Source organism: Bos indicus, chromosome 12 (genome assembly GCF_029378745.1).
Source record: "Bos indicus isolate NIAB-ARS_2022 breed Sahiwal x Tharparkar chromosome 12, NIAB-ARS_B.indTharparkar_mat_pri_1.0, whole genome shotgun sequence".
Lineage (NCBI taxonomy): Eukaryota > Metazoa > Chordata > Mammalia > Artiodactyla > Bovidae > Bos > Bos indicus.
The window spans coordinates 80,742,414-80,761,036 of record NC_091771.1 but is presented as its reverse complement, the minus strand read 5'-3'; the positions used below and the strand labels follow the sequence as shown (position 1 = coordinate 80,761,036).

The window sequence follows — 18,623 nt, the reverse complement described above, 5'->3', positions numbered from 1 at the left end:
TTTATGAGTATCTTGGTCTTTGTTTCATTAATATGATTTTTCTAACTGATGACTCTAACTTGATGAATTCCAAAGAATGCTCATAGCTACGTATATTTAATATGCAAAGAGAAATAAACTAACATTTAGATAAAACAGGAGCAGTGACTTAAGATGATTAGACGTTTCTAAGTGAATGGTTTACAGATATATCATTGTTTATATTATCTTCCATTTGTGTTATGAAAGATATTTCTATATGGTTTCATTTGTTTAAAACATAGCTTTTTATATAGTTGGTCTTTTAATATTTTCATAAATTTGCAAAAATATTCTACATGGTTCTGTATTTCATAAAATGCCACTTAAAAAATTTCCTTTAAATAATTAAAAAAAGACACTAATATTGGCCCAATGTGAATGGATTGTGCAAAGGTTTTTTTAAGATGATAAGTTAACCAAATTTTATTTTAAAAATAAAGAGACTTTATTTTTAAAATGTGTGTATGTGACTCAACATTCATCCCTTGGGCTCTAATTTTCCACAGGGACTCATCCTTTGGTTTGGGCTTCTGATTTCTCTTCTCGAGGAGGTTTCATTCTGTTCCCTCTCTCCCTGTATTTACATGTTTCTATTTCTGTGGTATGTGTGAAGACAGCACCACACACAAGCACTAAATCACTGTCAAGGATGCTTGGCCGGGTTTAATATCCAACTCCAAGACAAGATGCTAGGCCCTGAATAAACTTCAACAAATGCCACTGAGAAAATGGATGTCCCCTGTCTTTGATCAGGGTGTTCAAGTTTCCCTGATTTCACCAAACCTGCTCTTCTGGGAGCCCCAGGAAATATCACAGGTGGAGTCCGGGCCAGGTACCTTTATAGACCCTAATCAGCCAGTGAGCACGCTCAATTGAGTCCGACTCTGTGATCCCCTGGACTGTAGCCTGCCAGGCTCCTCCATCCATGATTTTCCCAGGCAAGGATACTGGAGTGGGTTGCCAGTTTCCTCCCCCAGGGGATCTTCCGGACCCAGGGATCGAACCCTAGTCTCCTGTGTCTCCTGCACTTGCAGGCGGATTCTTTACTCGCTAAGCCATTAGGAAAGCCTTTACAGTGCCTGGAGGTGACCAGTTTTCCAATGGGCAAGCAGCCCATTCCACATAATGACATATTTTAACGTTAAGAGAAAATGTTAACATGCTTAGAAGCTATAAATGCCACCGAGGTCCTCATGATGTAGCAACTTCACACTCAGGGTGTGACTGGCCGGCATCCTCAGATACCCTGTCCAGTAAGACCAGACCGGATGCACACGCGCGCGCAGGGGCCCGGCTCGCGTGTCCGCGGTGGCCCCGCGTGTGCCCGTCCCGAGCGCACAAGGCGTGCTTGGTGAGCTCGCCAGGAACCCCAGGAGGAGCTGGCAGAGGAGAGCCCAGCTGTTGTCGCTGGGAGGCTGAGCCGGTGGCAGCCAGGGAGAAGGAACCTGCTGGTACCCACGCTCCCCGTTCGCCGCCAACAGCAGTGCCGCCTCCTCGGCCATCTCCTCTCGGGCTGCATCCAGCCTCCCAGCCCCTGCGGCAAAGACAACTCTGATTAAAAAAAAAAACAAAACAGAAAAGGCAAAAAGAAAAAAGGCCCTAACCCCCCGCCCCCGCCCCCAGCCCCCGCGCCGCGCTCGCAGGCCCGGCCGCCCGGGTGGCAGCCGCATCAACCAGGTGGCGCGCGCCGCCGGAGCCGCGGGAGGCGAGGGGCCGCGTCCCCGCGGTGGGTGCGCGCCCCGCCCGCCGCCGCCGCCGCCGCCGCCAACGCCGCACCATGACCGCTCCGAGCGCTGGGGTTACAGGTTGGTCTCGGCCACCAGGCCCGGGCGGGGGCTGCGCGGGTCGTCCTGGCCAAGGCCCGGCCCAGGCGGGCGGGGGGCGAGGGCGCGGCCCGCGAGAGGGAATTGGAGGGGAAGGGGCGCACCCCCGTCTCCACGGGGACCCGGCGCGGGCCACCGCCGCCTCCCGGGCCCCAGCGTGGGGGGCACGTCCCCGGCCTCGGTAGGCGCTGGATGCCTCGCGGCCGCCAGACCTCGGCCTGCCCCGCGGGCACCTGGGAGACAGGTGGCCGGGGAGGCGGAGGATGCGCGGCGCGCCTCGGGGTCACCGCGCAGGTGTGGGGCCCTCCGCGCCCGCAGGTTTCCGCGGGGGCCTCGCCCACCCCGGCCCCGGTCTCCTGCGGCTGCCTCCGCGCGCTTCTCACCCCTCCTTTCATCATTTGGCCTTTCTGAGAGGCTGTCATTAGGGTGGCCACAGGGCTAGCGAAGCAGTGACCTGCCAAAGCCACGCCGTTTTGTCACTGAGCCCTTTAAGAGATTTGGTGCAGGCCCGCCTGGCCTGGCTGGCGGCCCGGAACCCTGAGAGGGGTCTTGTCTCTCTGACTCGAATTTTCCTCTTTCAGGCTAGCCTGGTAACTCTAAACTCAGGTCCTGATAAATGCTTGAAATATCACAGGATACATCTTTCGATTTTCGGCATAATTGTACAGGGAATGTATTATCAAGGATGAGTGTTCAGACGCACTCAGGTTCAGGCCTCAGAAGGATGTGTTTTTAATCTCATGTCTGTATGGTCATCACCTAGGCCTGGATTTCCCCGGTGGCCAGACAGATGCAGAACCCCTGACTGTGTAGGAGAAGGTCGAGGTTGGCAAAGACCTTGAATGGGGATGAGAAATTAACAGGTGGCTATTTAAAAAAGATATATGATTCATATTTTCATAACCACAACTGTGGCTCAAAATTAAGTAGGAGAGGTTGGTTTATGACAGTTATCCCCTAGGCAGATATACAGCAAGATTTTTTTTTTAACATTCAAAGATTAAGTTTCAACAGTTCTGGATCAAAATCATGGCTTCTCAGTCCTCTACAACAAAAATGTATTGCCTAATTGGTGGGCTTTCCTTCTCTGGGCCTTTGATGTTGGATTTTGTGTTCATCTATAGCATATTTGGGGGCTTGCCAGGTAGCTCAGTGGTAAAGAATCTGCCTTCTAATGCAGGAGACACAAGAGATGAGGGTTTGATCTCTGGTAGGAAATGGCAAACCATTCCAGTATTCTTGTCTAGAAAATTTCATGGACAGCGGAGCCTGGTGGGCTGTGAGGTCACAAAGAGTGGGACATGACTGAGCATGCAAACACCGTATTATATTTGACTCAGCTATTGCTAAAGCCAGATAGAATGAAAGAAAAATCAGATGTGGGAAAAAAATCAAAACACAAACAGGCTGATTGGACCCTCCTGGAGTTCCTAGAAGACGTGACATTTTGGCGGAGTAGATAGTGAGGATACTAAGAGCCCTAGAACCATTGAAGACAAGCCATGTGGAATGGTGGCAAAACTGGCTAGGACTTGCAAGGTAGTCAGAAGAAAAATATTATCCTTGTAAAAGAAAAAAATATCTCTTTATCTTCTTCTTGCTTCTTGTTTATCTTCTATGTTGCTTGTTTAGAGAATTGAGGTTTTGAGTAGCATTTTTTTCTTCTTCCACATGGTGTTTCTTTGAAACCATTCGCCGCTCTGCTCTTTCCTGCAGCCTTTGTGAGTGTGTGGATGTGTGCGCACACTGGGCCGGCCTATATGTGTTTGTTTCATCTTTTATCAGTGATGCTGTGATCCTTTAAAATTTTTCATGGCTATTTAAATTTATCCAAGGGGAAGAGTCATAAGTTTGTGAAAGGGGAAAAAAAAATAACATCTCCCAGTTGTATTGTATCCCAGTGTAAGCCAGGTATTGCACTGCTGCTGCTGCTGCTAAGTCACTTCAGTTGTGTCCGACTCTGTGTGACCCCATAGATGGCAGCCCACCAGGCTTCCCATCCCTGGGATTCTCCAGGCAAGAACACTGGAGTGGGTTGCCATTTCCTTCTCCAATGCATGAAAGTGAAAAGTGAAAGTGAAGTCTCTCAGTTGTGTCCGACTCTGTGCGACCCCATGGACTGCATTGCGATAGGAACTGAGATTTCAGTGAGGAAAAGAGATAGACCAGGCCTTACGAATCTGTCAACAAAGATAAATATGCAGTCAAGAGGAGACACAGTGAGATAGCCTATTTTCTAGTTTTGGTTTGGAAACTATGACCTTCAGTCTAAAGAAATTATAATTGTGTCCCCCTCCCCAGTTATTGGAGAAGGCAGTGGCACCCCACTCCAGTACTCTGGAAAATCCCATGGATGGAGGAGCCTGGAAGGCTGCAGTCCATGGGGTCGCTAAAAGTTGGACACGACTGAGCAACTTCACTTTCACTTTTCACTTTCATGCATTGGAGAAGGAAATGGCAACCCACTCCAGTGTTCTTGCCTGGAGAATCCCAGGGATGGGGGAGCCTGGTGGGCTGCCGTCTATGGGGTCACACAGAGTCGGACACGACTGAAGCGACTTAGCAGCAGCAGCAGCAGCAGCCCCAATTATATCAACATTTTGGAGCTTGACTCTCATGTTTTGTGATTCTTTCTTGTCTCAAGGATTTGTCCAAGAATTCATTACACCTTCAAAACTTTTTGTGTGCAAACATTTAAAAATTCATCCGTTCAATTAAAAAAATAATTAGATTTGAGAGAAACGACAGAAATGGTAGTGAAAAGAAAATAAAGAACCATAGTCCCAACAACCTAGTACTGAAGATTGTACTATCTGTGTATCTTTAAGACTATATGACTTTTGTACAGTTGTGGTCATGTATTGTGCATTTATCTTAGTTTATCCATTTATTATTTATTATAAGCATTCGTCATGTTTTTATACAGCTTTCATCCTTAAAATTTATACATGGCTATTTAAGACTGTCCTCTTTGAATATAGTCTCACTATGACCATACCTCTATCATTGGATTTTTGCTGTTTTTAGCTTTTCATCATTGTAAATAATGCCCTGATAATGAGAGTATAAGGATTTATTTCTACTGGATATTATTTTTTCATGATAAATTCCAAGCAGTTATATTCCTGGAAAAAAATGATTATCTAAATTTCTAAGTAGATATATATACATATTATATATAATTATATATATTATATAAATTTATAGATATATGTTATATGTTATGGATAGACATAACTTCAAGTTGGTTTCCTAAAATTGTAATTTTGAATAAGATGAGTTATATGCTTTCTGAGGTAAATCTGCCTTCTTTTTAGTATTTGTGGCTCATCTTCCCTCTTTTACAGGAGCAAAAGAAGATAAAATAGTAGCTTGGATTGATGACCTTTGCAGTATATAAAGACTTAACCTTTAACAAATTCAGCTGAAATCCAGCTGATAAAATACACCTCACAGAGTAAAATAAGAATAGGAATGCTATAAAAGGTGTATGCTGAATAAAAAGAGTAACTAAATGCAAAGTCTTTTAGGAAAAAATGATTTTTGAGCTCAGGTATCTCATTCTGTTCTTTGCCTTCCTACTCAGAGTTCAGATAAATGACCAAAGAAATTTGTTATAGTGAGAAACGTGCACCCTACAGGTATGGAGAGACCATTTGTTCATTGGCTGTTGACGCTAAGGCATATCTTGTAGATTCTGTATGGATGGGACTGGGCCCATGTGAAAGTGAAAAGTGAATTCACTCAGTCATGTCTGACTCTTTGCAACCCCATGGACTGTAGCCCACCAGGCTCCTCAGTCCATGGAATTTTCCAGGCAAGAGTACTGGAGTGGGTTGCCATTTCCTTCTCCAGGGGATCTTCCCAACCCTGGGATCGAACCCGGGTCTCCCTCATTGCAGGCAGACACTTTGTGACTGATGGGCGAAACTGAGGTTCAGACTACAACTCTCTTTCTCAGAGATTTATACAAAAAATGAGGAACAGAGCTGCTGCTGAAGCCCTTGATAAGAGAGGTGAAGGCTCAAGTTAGAGCATTCTGTTGGTGAGACGGAATTATCTGACTTCTGAAGCAATGTCTTCACAAGACCCCAGGGCCAGGGCAGACACGCCAAACAGAATGTGCTTGGTGGACAGGGACGGACCCCCAGAGGGTGGGGCAGGACTGAGGGTTCTTTGGAAGGGGTTCCAGGAGCATTAAGAGTATGAAAATTCAGAATGCTGCTGCCAAGGGAGTCATTTATGCAGGGATCAAGAGTGTGACTTGTCTCCAATTATGCAAAGGAAGGAGATGAAAAGAAGACTTTGTCTGGGGCAGGGATGTTGTGTGGAAGACAGCCAGCACCAACACACACATCAGCGCTCTTCCTTCCAGGAGATCAGAGCACATGGAACACTGCCGGGGACCAGCCCCGGCTGATCCAGGGTATTCGAAGGAGAGACGGCGTAGGCGAAGATCAGGAAACAATTGCTTAATTAAATGTTAATTAAGGATATAAAGAGTAATAGAATGAGGATAGCTCAGTAGGAAAATTCAGTGAAGAAAAGAGGCTGAAATAAGGATAGCTCAGTGAGGAAATTCAGTGGAGAAAAGAGGCTGAATAATTCAGCCAGAAGGTAAGAGAAAGAACGACATGGTGAGACCAAGTTTCGGTGAACAAGGCCCGCACTTTATTTTTCAAAGTAGTTTTTATACCTTAAGTTATGCACAGAGGATAATGGGGGAAGGGGTAGAGTCTTGCAGCAAACCAGGCTTTCTTCCTGCAAACTTATCATATGCAAAAGCTTAGGTGATTTGCATCATCTTCTGGCCCGGAGGCCTGTTAACATTTTAAGACCTTTTCTTCAGAAAACTTATTTTTCTCTAAAGGTGATTGGTCAGGAGCCACCCTCCAAAAGCATTAGATAAAGTTGCATTCGTACAGCGCAAAGGTGTGGTGGGCTATAACAAGAAAAAGAATTAACTCAAGGGTCCCAGGTTACAAACATTAAAGCTACTACTTACACCAATTATATTAATCAATACACTGCCAGGGACACAGCAGGTAAGGGATATGGAAACTTAGCAGCAAACATTGGCCCAACAAGTGAAAATCCCTTCACCAATACAATTTCTAATCAATCTTTTAACTATTCAAAAGAATCTGTGTTTACACAGTTTAGAACATCTCCTGCCTCTCACAGTTGGGAGGCTCTGAACAATCACATGTGGCCGGAAAAACCTATTCAGGCAGGCTAGAGGATTTCCAAAGGAGTTTGTAGGTTAAACACTGTCACACCCAGGAATTATTAACTGGAGCTGTAAGCTAACTTTTTTCAGAGAGGTAGTGGGGGACAGCCCCCCGTAAAGTCAGAGGTGTAGGTGAAAGCACAAAGCAGAAAGTAGGCAGACTCTGGTTTTGGGGGTATATGCTCGAGAATTTCCAGGGGGACTCCTGAAGCTCGATCCCGCCTTTGCGTATGCCGAGCCTCCTTCCTCATGACCTTTGTCATGGGCGGAGTTCCTCACGCTGGCTATCGGCAGTGATAGATGCAATATGCCGGCTCCCGGCATCTCCCCCTTTTTTATTTCTTAAAACAGCCAGATGCAGCTCAGTCGCGAGCTTTTGAATGTTCTGCCGAAGAATCCTGACAATACAAGGAAGAATGATTATGAGAAGCACAACTAGAACTAAAGATATTAGACAGAATGTTTTTTCCAGAAGTAAAGTTAGAGAAGGTGTGAAATAAGTCATTAGCTGCTCCAGCGGTGGTAAAATCCAGTCGAGAGTGTTCCAGGGTCTGTATTTGATTATGAAATTTCCCTAAGTCCAGGCCAATGTCAGAGCTGTTCCAAACACCTGAGATACGATTTTTGATTTTTTCCCATTCATAATTTGTCTCGTTTACCTTTAAAGATGTCACACATATCCACCGTTAATCAGCGTGGCAAGACAGAGCCATTTTCACTTTTAAAGCCTGTAACTCAGTCCCAATGTGCATTATTGCCTCTTCTAAGGCGTCTACTCTCATCTCCAATTTTCTATCTATAACTTCCTACGTTGCTAGAGTTAAAGAAACATTTTTAGACATGGTATCAACATATTGGGCAGTATGCACTTGTTGAGTCAATGATATTGCTGCCACAGTAACAGAAGTAATTGCTGCTATTAAAGCTGATATTCCTAAAATAATTAAAGCCCATAAATCGTCGTGATCACATTAAATCTTGTAGTTGTTGTAACATAGCAAGACTATAGTTATATCAATAAGTGGTTACATCATAAGATAAGGTAGACATTGTAACACTACCAAAGAGCAAACATTATATTGAGGGTTTAAACAAAATGAGAGCATGCATTGTTCACAAGTCACTACATTGGGTCCACCAGTGAAAGTCACATGTACATTAAGTTTTCCAGAACCATTGGTAAAGAGAAAAACATAAGGAGAGGGTAGACAAGCCAAAACAGAATAAGTAGAATTATTTTCTGGTTGGAGTTCGCACTGCAGCAGCCCCGTCGGTCCCGCTGGGATCTCGATGTTTATCTTGCCTCCCCTTCCAGCGGGCTCCTCTTTTGTGATCGAAGCTATGGGGGAACTGGATGTCTGGGGGTCTGCAACATGGCGAATCAACCTGTCTTGGATCTAAATTGGAGAAATCTGCATCCTGTGGAAAAATACAAGCACATCCTCGACCGCTAGTTAATAAGGGGTCAGGACCCTTCCATTGTCCTGAGAGAAGGTCCTTCCATTTGACTAACGGTTTTGCATTTAATTGCTCCAGGCACCAATGACGAAGCATTGCAGTAGTTCCAGCCAGATCAGTATTTAGAATATTTATTACAAAAAGAGCATGTTGCAAGATTTGATGGGGAGAACTATACTTAAACTCCCCTTCTTTTAGTTTTTGAATTTGGATTTTTAATGTTTGATGCGCTCTTTCAACAATGGCCTGTCCCTGGGGATTATAAGGGATGACAGTATTATGTTTAATTTGAAACTTTATACAAAATTCCTGAAAAGACTTAGACGCAGGAGCATTGTCAGTTTTCAGAGCTTTTAGCAGGCTCAAATATGAAAAACAAGTAAAGAGATGTTGTATTACATCTTTAATTGCTTCCCCTGTATGAGCAGTTGCAATAATAACATGAGAAAAGGTGTCTACAGTTAAAGAACAAAGGACAGTTTTCCAAATGAAGAGACATGAGTTACATCCATTTGCCAGAGTACGTTAGGTTTGAGACCGCGAGTATTAACTCCCATAGGTAGACTATTATAAACAGTGGGGCAATATAAGCAAGAACACACAATCTCTCGAGCAGCCTCTCTGGGAATTTGGAATTGATATCTTAAAGCAGTAGCATATTGACGATAAAGTAAGTGAGAGGCTCTGGCCTCCTCAATCATAGTAGCCACTGTATTTCAGGTTAACAAGTCAGCCAAATCATTAAAGGCATTTTAAGGGCCGGGCAATCCGGAATGAGCCCGAATGTGTCCAATGAAAAATATTTTATTTCTTTTCCGAATTTGTTGCTGTAATTTAGTTAACAAATGAAATATGGTAGTTTTATTTTCAGGCAAAACCGCAGTTTCAATGTGTGGAAACAACCTGACAATATACTGAGAATCAGAATAAAGGTTAAATTCCTCATCTGCAAACATAGCAAAAGCCTCTATGACTGCTGTTATTTCAGCTCTTTGAGCTGAAGTTTCCTGTGTTTTTAAAACCTTTTGGTGATTTTTAGTAACTATGGAGGCTTTACCGTTTGCTGACCCATCAGTAAAAACTATTTGAGCATTTGGAATAGGAGATTGTTTACATCTGACAGAAAAAATAACTGGATGTCTGGATATAAAATTCAGCAAAACATGTGAGGGTAAATGATGCAAAATTTTGACCAAAATGGTTTCCTATAGCAATCTGCCAATTTTTATCAAACATTAGAAGAGCAACAAGTTGTTCCTTATTATATGGAATTACAATTTCTGATGGCTCTTTACCAAATAATCCAATGTTCTGCTTTTTTCCTTTAATATCAAAGTAGCTATCAATCCTGGATAAGAAGCCACTACTTTTTTAGTTTGAGCGGGAAGATGGACCCACTCTAGGGGGGCCGTTTTGCCAATTTTTTGTCTGGTTACCCCAGTTACACCTATGGGGGTTTTATGGCAAAGGAATTATCAAGCAGTTGTCAATTTAATTTTTAAAATTTACATTTTAACAATATAAATTTAGAGATATGTTAATTTAGGTCTAATGTTTAGTTTAGGTCTCTATAAATTTAAATAATAAATGTATAACCTCCTTATCTCATTTTGATATACAGATATACCTAAATGCAAAATGTATTTATATATGGCAACAAGTATAGACTTATTGACATAATATACTTGAATTAATCTTTATAATTAATGTTAATTAATATATATTACAGCAATACAACACGTAGACAGCTAATACCAACCAACACAAACCAATGTACTGTAATAATACATGTCACACATATATAATTATACAGTATACAGGACATATATCATCACAGCACATCAATCTATACCAATTAATATCAGCCACACACATTATATTACTGCAATATACATTTAATTATACAGTATATATATAATATGCATATATAGTATACATACTAATTTATATACAAATTAATTAAGTATAGATCTATAAATAGAATTAGGTATACCTTTATTATATTTTATTTATACCCATATCTAATTAGGCAAACTGTAATTAGGCAAATATATTTATATTATGTATTTATAACAATATATAAAGTATTGTTAATTGTACCTCCTGTTGATAACTAAGAAATTGAGAAAACCCTTCTCTGAGTATCTCCTATTTGAGACAGCACGTCCCTCCCCCACAGGGTAAAGTGGAGCATAGGAACTACATATGGTTGGAAAGTTCCACAGGTATCCTCAAACTGCCAATCTAACATTTTTGAACTTTTAACGACTGTCGGGGCTTGAGGGCAAATGAAACAAAATTTGACCCCTGAAATCTATCAGGGCAACTTGCCAATCACTATATTGTAAAAGACTTGTAGTTGATCCTTATTGAATGGAATTATTATATTTGCTACTTCTTTTCTAAAAAGTTCCACACTTCTTTTTTCCTCCTTTTATAATTAATTGTGCCACCAAGCTGGGATAAGATAAAACTATTTTTCTTGGGATCACTGGTAGATGGAACCAATGGGCCTTTTTGTCACAATCACCCTGTAGGTGTATGTTTTATGGCAAGAATAATTTAATTTCATCTTTTGGTAATATTAATCCTAATTAACTGATCATTTAAAGTCTCATCTACTTTAACAAGAGCCAACTCTGTCTCATTAGTCAACTTAGAACTGGAATTAGGGTCGCTTTTTAAGCAATTAAACAAAGGCTTTAAATCTGCAGTAGTCAGTTTTAAATGTGGGCATATCCAATTAATGTCCCCTAATAATTTTTGGAAATCATTTAAAGTTAGTAAACAATCTCTCCACAGCTTCAAAGGGGCATTATCAGTTTTTTAAAACTTTTGGCCGACCTAAATATGAGAAGCAAGTAAACAGGTGTTGCACAACATCTTAATAAGCTTCTCCAGTTATCGTTTTGTAACCTAAATCTGATCTATAGCTTTTTAGATGACAAGCAACCATCTAATCTTTGCTTGAATACTTCCAACAACAGGAAACTCACTACTCTTCAAGGTTTTAAACTCTCCCTCACCTTTTTCTCTACAGCATTCCCACCCCGCATACCAGTTTTTCTAATCTCAACTCATTTTCAGTAGTATGTGTTGGCCAGGAGTTGGGTCAGTCTTTCCCAGCAATGTTAAGAGACGTCTGTTCCTGTGTCTAATAGCCCTGACATTTTATTTTCTTGAATTAAAAGATCTTTTAAAGGCCTTGGAGCTGTAATTTCCTGCACCCAAAAAGCTAGATAACTAAATCTAAATGCTCTGTGGCTCTTAGCTTGAGAAGTCAAGGTTTTTCTTGTCTGATAGTAAGGTAAAAGCAAAAACTGTGTTATTCTTTGACCTTTATTAATTTGCACAGTTTTGGTAGGCAGCGAGATCAAAACTTTTAATTTCTCCAATATAATCTGAATCTACTACACCATACACCACCCAAATTCCTTGAAAAGAAAGCGAGCTACACCCTAGCACAAGTCCTACAATGCCCTCAGGCAGGGGGCCAGCCACTCCCATTGGAATCGTATCAGGGGTTAATATTTTTGCTAAATCCCTTTACTGTCCGCTTTTTTCTTAGCCTGGGTGAGACCCCCCTGAGGTAGGGTTTTCTCCAAGGAGCACGCTCTGCATATTGTGCACGCAGTCTGTTTTAAAATCTCCACTGTTCAAAAAACTTATCTTCCTCAGGCTTAGGCAACACTTTGAGAGGCTTTGGGGGCAAAGTGGGGAACTCTTGGGCCCTGAAAGGCGCAAACGGAGGCGGCAGCAATGGCCTTAAATCAGAAAGTGGTGGATAAGTTTTTTTTTTTTTTAAGGTTTGTGCAGTGGGGGTGGGGGGGAGGGGGAGCTCGCCAGGACACCTGGTCACAGCGTCTCTTACAGTCTCTCTCTCTCTTCCTCTCTTCCTGCTTTTCTCACTTTTCTCTCCCCCTTCCTTTTTCGCTACCCTTCTCTTTCCTTCGTTTCTTTCCCTTTACCCTCTTCTCTTCCCTAATCTTTTTTTTTTCTTTCTCCCTATCTTTTTCTCTGTTATCTCCTTTTTAACTTCCTTTCTCTATCTTGCTGCGTTTCCTGATTCCTTCCTTCTCTGTTCCTCTCTCCTTTTCACTCTTTAGCTTTTTCTCTATCTTTAGATCTTTCTCTATTTTCTTTCCTTTTTTCTTTTTCACTTTTTTTTGTTTGTTTGTTTGTTTTTCTTTTTTTTTGCTTGGGTGAGGCCCCCCTGAGGGGGTTTTCTGCAAGGAGCAGGCTCTGTATATTGTGTATTTTTTTTTTAAAAAAGCTCCTTTGTTTGAAAGAAATCTTTTTTATCTTTTTTAGCTTTAGGCAATGCTCTGGGAGACTTTGGATGTAAACTGGGGAATTTTTAGGCCCTGGGAGGTGCAAGCGGAGGTGGAGTAGTCGCCTTAAATCAGAAATTGTTGGATAAATTTTTAAAGGTTTGTGTAGAGGGGGAGGGGGCTCGCCAGGGCGCCCGGCCGCAGCGTCCTGTAAGCCCTCTCCTTCCTCCGGAGGTAGAGCACAGTCTCCCTCCTTTTCTTCGTCAATGGCAGAAAATATGATCTGCGCAGAAGGTGGAGACCCACTACCATCCACCGCTATAGCCTCTCCCATAGACTATCCCACAGCCTCATGACGAGGGTCCAGAACATTTTTAATCATATTTATAGGATAAGCTTTTAGTTGTTTTTTACCTTCACCCAAGTATCTAAATTAACAGTAGCCTCTTTAACAGTTTCAAGATTACTTGTATAAAGAGTTGCCATTCTTAGTTTCAGTGTTACCCATGTCAGAAAATTAAGTATAATAGAAGATAAAGCTTTTAGCTTTTAAAAGATCAGGCTCTTCTTTGGCCTTTTAACTTCAGAAACCGTTTTCTCTCTCTAAGTCTAACTCTTTAACACTTTCAACACTTCCCACTCCTCTCGCCCTGTCTATCCTACAGGGGGGTCCGCGGCACCCTTGAGTGGGGTCCTAGCCGTCCCGAACACTGGAAGAACAATAGGGCTGGTGACCCAGATTGTTCCGGGGGAGGAACAGTAGGCTGATGGCCCAAACTGTTCCAAGGGAGGAGCAGTAGGGCTGGTCACCCAAACTGCTCCGTGGGGGAACAAGAGGGCTGGTCACCCAGTTGTTCCGAGAACGGGGAGCAATAGGGCTGATGGCTCTGATTGCTTTGGGGAGCTTACCTTCGAAAATCCCTGTCTCGGGCGCCACCTGCCGGGGACCAGCCCCGGCTGATCCAGGGTATTCGAAGGAGAGACGGCGTAGGCGAAGATCAGGAAACAATTGCTTAATTAAATGTTAATTAAGGATATAAAGAGTAATAGAATGAGGATAGCTCAGTAGGAAAATTCAGTGAAGAAAAGAGGCTGAAATAAGGATAGCTCAGTGAGGAAATTCAGTGGAGAAAAGAGGCTGAATAATTCAGCCAGAAGGTAAGAGAAAGAACGACATGGTGAGACCAAGTTTCGGTGAACAAGGCCCGCACTTTATTTTTCAAAGTAGTTTTTATACCTTAAGTTATGCACAGAGGATAATGGGGGAAGGGGTAGAGTCTTGCAGCAAACCAGGCTTTCTTCCTGCAAACTTATCATATGCAAAAGCTTAGGTGATTTGCATCATCTTCTGGCCCGGAGGCCTGTTAACATTTTAAGACCTTTTCTTCAGAAAACTTATTTTTCTCTAAAGGTGATTGGTCAGGAGCCACCCTCCAAAAGCATTAGATAAAGTTGCATTCGTACAGCGCAAAGGTGTGGTGGGCTATAACAAGAAAAAGAATTAACTCAAGGGTCCCAGGTTACAAACATTAAAGCTACTACTTACACCAATTATATTAATCAATACACTGCCAGGGACACAGCAGGTAAGGGATATGGAAACTTAGCAGCAAACATTGGCCCAACAAGTGAAAATCCCTTCACCAATACAATTTCTAATCAATCTTTTAACTATTCAAAAGAATCTGTGTTTACACAGTTTAGAACATCTCCTGCCTCTCACAGTTGGGAGGCTCTGAACAATCACATGTGGCCGGAAAAACCTATTCAGGCAGGCTAGAGGATTTCCAAAGGAGTTTGTAGGTTAAACACTGTCACACCCAGGAATTATTAACTGGAGCTGTAAGCTAACTTTTTTCAGAGAGGTAGTGGGGGACAGCCCCCCGTAAAGTCAGAGGTGTAGGTGAAAGCACAAAGCAGAAAGTAGGCAGACTCTGGTTTTGGGGGTATATGCTCGAGAATTTCCAGGGGGACTCCTGAAGCTCGATCCCGCCTTTGCGTATGCCGAGCCTCCTTCCTCATGACCTTTGTCATGGGCGGAGTTCCTCACGCTGGCTATCGGCAGTGATAGATGCAATATGCCGGCTCCCGGCAGAACACAGCCCTAATTCTAAGTGAAATATAGTAATTATTTTCTTTTAGAGGGAAAAACAAACATGTAGATGAAGATTTCTGGACCAGAAATATTAAAGATAGCCAGCATTTAGATCTGGGCTTCCCTGGTGGCTCATTTGGTAAAGAATACACCTGCAATGCAGGAGACCCAGGTTCAATCCCTGGGTTGGGAAGATCCCCTGGAGAAGAGAATGGGAACCCACTCCAGTATTCTTGCCTGGGAAATCCCATGGACAGAGGAGCCTGGCGGGCTACAGTCCATGGGGTCGCAAAGAGTGGGACACCACTTAGCCACTAAACCACCACCAGCATCTAGATCTAGCCTGCTGAATGCTTTGAGTTTGAAAAATAAGAAAAAGAAAACTATCCCCTCAGTATTTTGATGAAGTTTTTTAAAGAAAAGTATTCACAAAGGAAAATTAAGATTGACTTCATTCTTGAACCTTTGCAAAAGTAAAGCAGCTGTTAAATAATATACTGAAAATGCATTAATTCTGAAAAAAAGCAGACTATGATTCTCTTAAGACACTGGTATGGCTCAAAATGAAATATAAAAGAGATGAAGAAATACATATTAGGCATGTGCTACCAAACAAACAAACAAACCCAGAAACAAAAACAAAAATCCCAGTGAGGTTAAGTATATAAAAGCAGAACAATAGTTTAAAAAGATAATTAAATGAGGGGGGAAAAGGACCTTAAAATAATAAAAGTTACTATATTTTAATTTTATTTTTAAAATTTATTTAATTGGAGGCTAATTACTTTACAGTATTGTATTGGTTACTATTTTTAATGAGAGCTTCCTTAGTGGCTCAGATGGTAAAGAATCTGCCTGCAATGCAGAAGACCCAGGTTCTATCCCTGGGTCGGGAAGATCCCTTAAAGAAGGGAGTAGCAACCCACTCCAGTATTCCTCCCAGGAGAACGCCCATGGACAGAGGAGCCTGATGGGCTACAGCCCATGGGGTCACAAAGAATCATACACAACTGAGCACTAACACTTCATAAACTTTAATAACTTTAATAAAGTTATACTTACAAGCTTTCTATATACATATACTGATTATTATAGCATTATACTCTGGATAGTCAAGCGTATTCTTGTGTGTTTTAGTTTTGGAGGCAACATGGTCCTTAGATGATGTATTTCCTCAAAGGCATCTGTGACCTACAATGGGATAAGGAAGCAGCATTTCAGCTTAGGAAATAAAGAAAACAATGAAACAGACTGGAGAGAAGAAAGAGGATGATGTTTAAAAACATGAATGAATTCGTGATAAAATAGAAAAATTCTGGATCTGATAGAAAAAAAATAAATTAAAACCCAGTAGTCCAGTCTTTAAGTCCTACTAATGTATATAGCTGAACGCCGAAGAATTGATGCTTTTGAACTGTGGTGTTGGAGAAGACTCTTGAGAGTCCCTTGGACTACAAGGTGACCCAACCAGTCCGTCCTAAAAGAAATCAGTCCTGGGTGTTCTTTGGAAGGAATGATGCTAAAGCTGAAACTCCAGTACTTTGGCCACCTCATGTGAAGAGTTGACTCATTGGAAAAGACTGTGATGCTGGGAGGGATTGGGGGCAGGAGGAGAAGGGGACGACAGAGGATGAGATGGCTGGATGGCATCACCGACTCGATGGACGTGAGTTTGAGTGAATTCCGGGAGTTGGTGATGGACAGAGAGGCCTAGCATGCTGCAATTCATGGGGTTGCAAAGAGTCGGACATGACTGAGCGACTGAACTGAACTGAATGTATATAGCTATCTGTAGGAGGTATCAGTGTGCCAAGAACTAAAAATGAGGTCAAGAACGAGAAGGGTGAGAATGGGGGCCTGTGAAGAAAGGTGTTGGAGAAACAGGACATGAAATTCTACGGATGGGTAACTGACATGGGACTGTAGGAACGGAAATGCAGAGGAGGATGGTGGTTTATCAATAGAACAAATGCCAGCAGGTCTTGGTGGCAGAAGCGACAGAATGAAAAGGAGGGATGGGTGAGGAAGAAAGCCAGGACCTCAAGCTTGGGTGATTGTCAGTGTTTTGCCACTATTTGTACTGCCTCGGTAAAACAACTAGTTTCTTCTTTATCTTTCAGTTACTAACGCAGTATCTATAGGTTAAATCTTTTGCTTCACTGTTTCTATGTCTGTTCTTTATTGTTATGAAATTCATAGGTGATACAGCTTCATGTATCACTTTTGAAGTAGAGGAAGGATTTTTTTTAAATTGCCTATTATTTCTGGAAAGTACAAATTATGGAGGCCTGTGTCAGACAAGATACAAATTTGTATCAGAGGAGATCCAAGACAGTGATGGCTTAAAATACAGTTAAGTATGTATCATAAGATTTGCCTGGGGTAAAAAATATATGTATACAATTCAAGTATGAAAACTTTCTTAACTTTTCCTCCCAGGAGCTGAAGCACAGAGATTAAGATAAATATTGCAAATAAGGCATTTAAATTTTCAGAACTAGAGCTTGTTGAATTATTCTTTCCTTTTCTCTTAATTCGGTATGTCAGTACTTTCAGGAGAAAAGAAATTTTAAACTCTGAGGAACCTAAAAATAATTTTCTACTTTTCATTAGATAATATTGAAAGTGATATTAAAAGCTAGCTAGTTAAACTAGACAAATTATTTTTGCTTTGTTCCTTTCATGAAATGAATAGCCATTTCAGAGTATATTCTCAACGAGAAAATTATAGTACAAAAATCAAGGAAAATCAAATTTTTAGTTATCTTCTCATCAGGCAAAAATGTATCCTTGTATATCAAATATGTTTAAATACATCAAATATTTTTGAGATAATTCTGAAATTCTCTGAGGAAAACTTAGAATATACTATTGATGTATATATATATATACACATTTGGATTTCCAAGGTGGCTCAGTGGTAAAGAATCTACCTGACAGTGCAGGAGGCTCAGGAGACCTGGGTTCAATCCCTGGTTTGGGAAGATCCCCTGGAGTAGAAAAGGCAACCCACTCCTGTATTCTTGCCTGAAAAATCCCATGGACATAAGAGCCTGATGGGCTACCTTCCATGGGGTCACAAAGGGTCTGCCACGACTGAGTGACTGAGCACCAAGCATATATACATTTGGTTATAAATCAGATTCTTTGCTTCAGATTTCTATTTTGCCTTTCTCGTTTATACCAGTCTCTCTGATTTTTCCCCCAAATAAAGTCTTGACTGTCGTCACCCAAATGCTCCTCTGAGCGTCTAGACTGATGATTCCATCCATCACTCCTGGGATCAGTGCTGGGAGAGTGTGTTAAGAATCACCTGGGGAATGTTTTTTTTTTTTAAAGCACTTTGCATACGTGGCTCACAGGGTTCTGATTTTGTACGTCTGAGGTGAAGGATGGTTGAGAATGTTTACAAACTTCCCTGAATGATGAATGTTAACAATCTTTGGAAACTACTGTTTTAAAACATTCACCTTCTTTGTCCAGGTTTTGGAGATTCATATCACAAAATGGAACAACTGCACTTACACAAATAAATAGAAAGCTTCTTTTGACTTTCCATACTATTTATGGAAAAGTTTTGAAAACCACTGTTTTCACCATCCATCTTCTTTGATCAAGCTTTTCAGGTTCATTGCAAGATTAAGCAGCCACAAAAAAAGAGAGATGATCTCCTTTTCTCGTCTTTCGTAATATTTAAATGATAGCAGCGGTTTCTTCGGAGAAGG

At 41.7% G+C, this 18,623-nt stretch overlaps 1 protein-coding gene across 3 annotated transcripts in view; it reads left to right on the top strand.

Annotated features, from left to right (window-relative positions):
- Positions 1–1,687: 1,687 nt before the first annotated feature.
- The window catches only part of NALCN (sodium leak channel, non-selective), a 314,747-nt gene continuing 297,811 nt past the window's right edge, over positions 1,688–18,623 (top strand). For all 3 annotated transcript variants that reach the window (XM_070800447.1, XM_070800448.1, XM_070800446.1), the window contains exon 1: positions 1,688–1,826. The gene's annotated coding sequence lies outside the window, so the exon portion shown is untranslated. The remainder of the gene's footprint in view (positions 1,827–18,623) is intronic.